The sequence below is a fragment of the Camelus bactrianus genome, chromosome 5 (assembly GCF_048773025.1).
Source record: "Camelus bactrianus isolate YW-2024 breed Bactrian camel chromosome 5, ASM4877302v1, whole genome shotgun sequence".
Taxonomy (NCBI): domain Eukaryota; kingdom Metazoa; phylum Chordata; class Mammalia; order Artiodactyla; family Camelidae; genus Camelus; species Camelus bactrianus.
Genome location: NC_133543.1, coordinates 53,103,884 through 53,111,045, shown reverse-complemented (window position 1 = coordinate 53,111,045; position 7,162 = coordinate 53,103,884).

The window sequence follows — 7,162 nt, the reverse complement described above, 5'->3', positions numbered from 1 at the left end:
TTTATATTTGAAAAACAAGAGTTAGGCTATGTATGTGTTGTTCTGTGACTTGCTTTTGTTCACTTAATGTCTTTGAGATCTTTCCATGTCAGTTCAGTAAAGATTCTTAATTTTTAATAGCAGCATAGTATTCCAGTGTATGGGTTTTGATACTTTTCACAGATACTCCCTTACTGAGATTCATTCATTTTTTTCACTATTGCAAGCAGTGCTGTGAACAGTAAACATCTTTGTACATGTATTTTGAGTACATGTTCTAGTATTTCATTAAGATGGATATTTAACATTGGAATTGGTACTATACGAGATATATTGGTTTTACATTTTTATATATATTGTCACATTGTTCTTCAAAAAGCCTTTACTAACTTACTTTCCTACCGACAGCATACAAGAACGCCCATTTCTTTCCAGCCTCAGCAAAAATGGATATTGTCAGTCTTACATTTTAGGCAAATCATGAACAGGTGATCAGTGTTGTTTTTTCATTTGCTAGTTACTAGTGAAGTTGAATGGCTTTTCATATTTACTGGCCATTTGTATATTTTCTTTTATTGTGGGGAAAGTACATGAAACATCTGTGTGTGTGTATATACACAGACACATACATATATATTTTAAACAAATGGTCATAAAGTAAACACCCATGTAACTACCCAGATCAACAAATAGAATATTTCTGACGCCTTAGAAGTTCCCACATAGTATCTTCCCATCTCAACCCCGTGTCCTCTCTAACACCAGCCCTAATCTTCATTTTTTTGGCTTTTTATACTTTTACCACCCATATATACTTTCCTAAGCATAGTATTTAGTTCCTGTTTTTGAAATTTATATAAATCAAATTATACTGTATATTTTTGAGACTTGTTTCCTTTTCTAAATGTAAGGTTAATGCCTGTCATTTGCTGTATAAGTCATAGTCTTCTTATTCCATTGTATGAATATATTACAGTTTATTTTGCCACTTTCCTCTGGACTTCTGGGTTGTTTCCAGTTCGGGGATATTACAGACAGTGCTGCCCTGGATATTTTGTACATATGTTTTGGAGTATGCATTTTTAAAAGGATATATACCTAAGAGCAGAACCACAGAGAAGGTTTATTAACCTTTGCTAGTTCTCAGAGATGCTCATACTGATTCCTCTAAGGGTGTACTGGCTCTTTAATTTTTACCAGTCTGTTGGGTGTATGATGTTATCTTGTGGTTTTAATTAGCATTTTCCTTTTATCAAATGAGGCTGAACATCTTTCATATGTTCATATATGTTGAATTGCCACATTGTTCTTCAGAAAGACTTTACTAATTTCCAACTGACAGCATGTGAAAATGCCTATATCTTTATTGGCTATTTGGATTTCATCTTTGGTGAGTGAAATACGAATTGAAGCCTTTTGCCCATTTTTGTTAATAATTTGCAGGGGTATCTTTATATATTCTAGATGCCATTCCTTTATGAATTGTATTGCAAAATCTTTTCCCAGGTTGTGGCTTGTCTTTTCACGTTTTGTTTAACATTTTAATTTTAGTATTTTCAAGTACATCAAATTTTCCCTATGGTTAGCATGTTTTATATTTCATTTAAAAATTTTATTCTCTCTCTAGGTCACGGATATGGCTGATACTATCTTCTTAAATGCTTTATAGTTTTGCCTCTCACACTGAGATTTTATCCTACTTGGAACTGTCTTTGGCATGTGGTATGAGGTAATTTTTTTTTTTTTTTTTTTGCTTCTTTATATGGCTAGTCTGTTGTCCCAACACTTTGTTGAAAAAAACAAACCTTCCTTTCCCTACTGCTCTGAAGTGCCTTCTCTATTATGTATTAAGGGTTGGCATATGCAAAGATCTATTTCTGAACTTTTAATTTTGTCTTACTGGTCTTTTCCTGTGCCATATACACTCTCCATTACTTTTTTTTTTTTTTAGGTTTTTTCTGGGGGGGGTAGATAATTAGGTTTATTTATTTATTTATTTATTTAATGGAGGCACTGGGGATTGAACCCAGGACCTGATGCATGCTAAGCTTGAGCTATCCCCTTCCACCCATTCCCCACTTTTTATTTTAAAAAACTTCAAACCTATATAAAAGTTTGAAGAGGTAAAATGAATTATTTGAATACCTTTCAGCTAGATTCACTTACTTACATTTTTCCATATTTGCTTTATATTTATAAATACACATTTATTTTTGCTCAACCATTTGAAACTATGTTGCAAACATCATGGTACTTCATCCCTAAATATTTCAGCATACATCTCCTCTAAGAATGAGGACATTCTGCCACCAGAGAGTACCATTATCACACATAAAAATTCAAGAATTTTGTAGTATCATCTAATATTCAGTCAAAATTCAAACGTCCCCAACTACTACAGAAATGTCTTTGTTTTTCTGATGCAGGATCTAATCAATATTGATGCATTATGCCTGGTTGCTGTGCGTCTTTAGTTCTTAATTCTGGGAATAATCCCTTTTTTAAAAAAATTTGTTTGTCCTTAATGTTGTAAGTTGTTTGACTTGAAGACTGTACCATGTTGTTTATCTGATTGTTTCCCTGTGTTGTCTAACTTGTCCCAATACTATAAATGGGAGAGTAGTTTAGTGGTGAAGTTAATTTTTCTTTTTAACAGCTCTATTGAGATATTTACAAAGCTGTGTAACCTACACCACAATCCAATTTTAATACATTTCCATCACTTCCCCAAAAGTAAAGTGTATCATTTTATGTTTCCACCAGCAGTGTATGAATGTTAGTTTTTCCACATTCTCACCAACATTTTATCATTGTCTCTCACATTTTTTCAGTGGGTATGAAATGACACTACATTTGGTTTTAACGTGCATTTCCTCAGTGACTAAATGTGTTGGGCATCTTTTCATATGCTTGTAGATATTTGTGTCTCTTCAAGTCTTTAACTTATTTTTAAATTGGGGTTTGTGTGAGGAAAACTTTTATTTTTCCTTATACTTTTCTTCTTTTGCACACTATTTTAAAACTTTTTTATTGAGGTGTGGTTGATTTACAATATTACATTAGTTTCAGGTATATACTGGCCTCACAGAATGAGTTCAGGAGTCCCTACCTCTGCAGTTTTTTGGAGGGAATAGTTTGAGAAGTACAGGTGTTAACTCTTCTCTGAATGTTTGGTAGAATTCACCTGTAAAACAGTCTGATCCTGGACTTCTACTTGTTGGGTGGGTTTTTTTGTTTTTCCTGATTCAATTTCATTACTAGTAATTGGTCTGTTCATATTTTCTATTTCTTCCTGGTTCAGTATTGGGAGATTGTACATTTCTAGGACTTTATCCACTTCTTTCTAGGTTATCCATTTTATTGGCATACAGTTTTTCATAGTAACCTTTTATGATCTTTTGTATTTCTATGGTGTCAGTTGTAACTTCTTCTTTTTCATTTCTTATTTTATTGACTTGGGCCCTCTCTTTTTCTTGATGAGTGTAGCTAAAGGTTTATCATTTTTGTTTATCTTGTCAAGAAACCAGGTTTTAGTTTCATTGATCTTTTCTATGATTTTTTACTCTGTATTTCATTTATTTCTGCTCTGATCTTTATGATTTCCTTCCTTCTATTAACTTTGGATTTTGTTCTTTTTCTAGTTCCTTTAGGTGTAATGTTAGATGATTTATTTGAGGTAAGCTTATATTGCTATAAACTTTACTCTTAGAACTGGTTTTGCTGTGTCCCATGAGTTTTGGACCATTGTGTTTTCATTTTTGTTTGTCTCCAGGTATTTTTTTTTCTTTGATTTTTTTCAGTGGTCCTTTGGTTGCTTAGTGACATATTGTTTAGCCTCTACATATTTGTGTTATTTGCAGGTTTTTCTCTTGTAATTTCTAGTCTCATCAAGTTGTAGTCAGAAAAGGTGCTTGATATGATTTCAGTTTTTTTAAGTTTACTTTTTTAAGTTTACCGAGGCTTATTTTGTGGCCTAGCATATAATCTATCTTGAAAAGAATCCATATTTTGTTGCTTTTGGATGTAATGTTATATATATTTATATATTATATGTAAAGTCAGTCAGGTCTAACATGTCATTTAAGGCCAGTGTTTCCTTATTTATTTTCTGTCTGGATGATCTGTCAATTCATGTAGGTGGGTTGTTAAAGTTCCCTACTTTTATTGTATTACTGCCAATTTCTCCTTTTGTCTGTTAATATTTACTTTATGTATTTAGGTGGTCCTATGTTGGGTGCATATATATTTACAATTATTATATATTCTTCTTGGATTAATCCCTTGATCTGTGTCCCCAGGGTGAGCTCCAGTTGCCTCCTTCCTCTCCAAGATCAGCAGGTAGGTCTGACCCAGGCTCCTTTCAAATTACTGCTTTTGCCCTGGATCCTTGAACATGTGAAATTGTCTTTGCACCCTTTAAGAGGGCAGTCTCTATTTCCCACAGCCTTTGGGATCTCCTGAAAGTAAGCCCCACTGACATTCAAAGTCAAACATTCTGGGGGTTTGTCTTCCTGATATGTGACCCCTGGGCTGGGGAGTCCAATGTGAGGTGCAGACTCTGGCTCGTTGAAGAAAACCTTTGCAATATTGTTAATATCCTCCCATTCTGGGTTGCCCACCTGGGGGTATGGATCTTGATTATACCATAACTCTCCCCTTCCTACCCATCTCATTATGGTTCCTTCTTTATATTTTAAGTTTTAGATCTTTCCTGGTAGGTTTCAGTCTTTTTCATTGATAGTTTTATAAATTATTGTAATTTTGGTATGCCTGTGAGAGGAGGTGAGCTCAGGATCTTTCTATTTCAAAATCTTGGGAACTCCTCTCCCTTTAATTCTGAAAGATAATTTCACAGTCTACAGAATTCTAGGTTGGTAGGTTTTTTCTTGCAACACTTTAAGTATTTCTCTCCTCTTGCTTCTTGCTTTCATAATTTCTGAGGATAAGTCGGATGTTATTCTCATCTTTGCTCCCCTACAGGTAAGGTGTTATTTCCTCTGGCTTCTTTCAGGATTTAATCTTTCATCTTCTGTAGTTTTAAAACTATATGCCTAGGTATAGGTTTTTCCTTTTCTGTTTAGCATTTATCCTGCTTGATGGTCTCTTACTGGATTTGTGGTGTGGTGTCTGACATTGAAGTCAGGAAAACTCTCAGTCATGGTTTCAAATATTTGTTTTGTTCCCTTCTATCTTTCTGGTATTCCCATTACACATATATATCACACCTTTCGTAGCTGTCCCATAGTTCTTAAATATTCTGTCCACACCTCCCCCACTGACTGCCCCAGTCTTTTTTTCTGTTTGCTTTTCAGTTTTTAGAGGTTTCTAATGAGATACCCTCAGAATCAGATTCTTTCTTCAGCCATGTCCAGTCTACTAAGTCCATTAAAGTCATTCTTCATTTGTTAGTGTTTTTATCTCTTAACATTTTTGGTTATTTTTTTGACTTTCTCTCTGCTAAGTTGCCCATTTGTTCTTGTATGCTTTCTCCATTAGAGACCTTAACATAATAAATCATAGTTTTACATTCTCAGTCTGGTAATTCCAACATCCCTGCCACATCTGCCATATGACATATGAGCCATAGTGCATATTTTTGGTGTTTGCTTTCTTTCAACTGTGTGTTTTAACTAGTATGCATTGTAATTTCTTTCTTGACAAATGTACATGGTAAACCAGGTAAAAAGAATTAATGCAAATAGGCTTTTGGTAATGTGATGGTGAGTTACGGTGGGGAAAGTGTTTTATACGCCTGTGATTAGATCTGTCCTTTAGTGAGCCTGTGCCTCTGGACTGTGAATTATATGTGTTTCTCAGCCCCCTATCCCACCCCTCTTAGGTGAGGCAGGGTGGCTAGAATGGGAGTTCTCTCCCTCCAGGGCAGTTAGGATCTGTTCAAATAGTTTTTCCTGAGGGCAAACCTTACTATGTAAAGCAGGATCTTCTGGTTTATTTCAGAATGGTTCCGTTTCCCCTCCTCTTGCTGGAAGGACAAGGGGATTATTCTCATATATTCACTGTGAGAAAGTGGTAAGACCCAGGGGGGTAAAACTCAGAAACAAGTGTCCCCTCCCCACCCCTGCATAACTGAGTTCTCCTGGCGTTTTAAACTCAAGTTGTCCACGTTGAACCTCCAGCTGTTTGTCAATTAAAGTTTCCCTGCACTGGTCCCCACAGAGGTTTATTCTCCAGTATGTTGTGATTCTCTATATATGCCTGTCGGTCTGTTCAATTCTGGGGACAGTGCTTTGCCCTGTGACCTTACTTCCCTCATAGATCTAGTTCAGCTTTTTACCTGCTGTTACAATGGAATGGCAGTGTGTAAGCTTCTTACACACAGGACTGGAAACTGAATGTGTAGGATGCTTGGTTCAAAGTAATTTGTTTTGTCTTCATACATTATTATCAAAGACAGACCTGATGCCAGTAGTGTTAAATTGTATATAACCTGTTTTGGGGCCTCTGGCAGCTATTAGGATTTGTCCATCATTATTTTGAAATTTTGCCTTTTAAAAATTCATCTGGTTCTGTGCTGTATGGGGATGAACCCTTTTAATCCTAAGGCTTTCAGAAAAAAAAAAAAAATCCATTCTACTCGCTTGTCTCTTATCTCCTTTCTGTTTAGTTATCGACTGTCTGAACCTATCCCTGTATCTTTTAGCATTCCTTGATACGTTCTCCATCTGTACTTCTAGACTGAGTAATGGGAGACTCATCTTGTAATCAGCCTGCTCACAGCTTTGCTCTTAAGCTGTATGCCTCTGCTATTCAGCCTGGTTTGTTTAATTTAATGACTCTGAGATCTTCTATGCCCTTGGGATAGCAAATACACTTACTTATCTTCTTTCATCTGTGGATTTTTTTTTTTTGAAGTTTTTCTTTGGGCCTTTCTTGAAATATTTTGGTGATTCGTAATTGTAGTTTGTTTAGTTGTTTATTTCGTTGCTCAGTTTTGTATGAGAGCCTCTTTTTGTGGATGTTTTTCTGTTTATCAAGGCCAGTGATGGGAGGGGTAGGGTGTGCTTCCAGGTAAGGATATGCCAATATTTTGATTCTGGGTATAGATTTCTCTTTTCCTCTTGAGAGTAAGCAGGTAACTAACTCTGGGCATTGCCCTGCTTCTCCAGCTCCAGTGGCTTTACCCACTGTTATGTTATAGGCTGAGTATAGACACCCTTTTGTC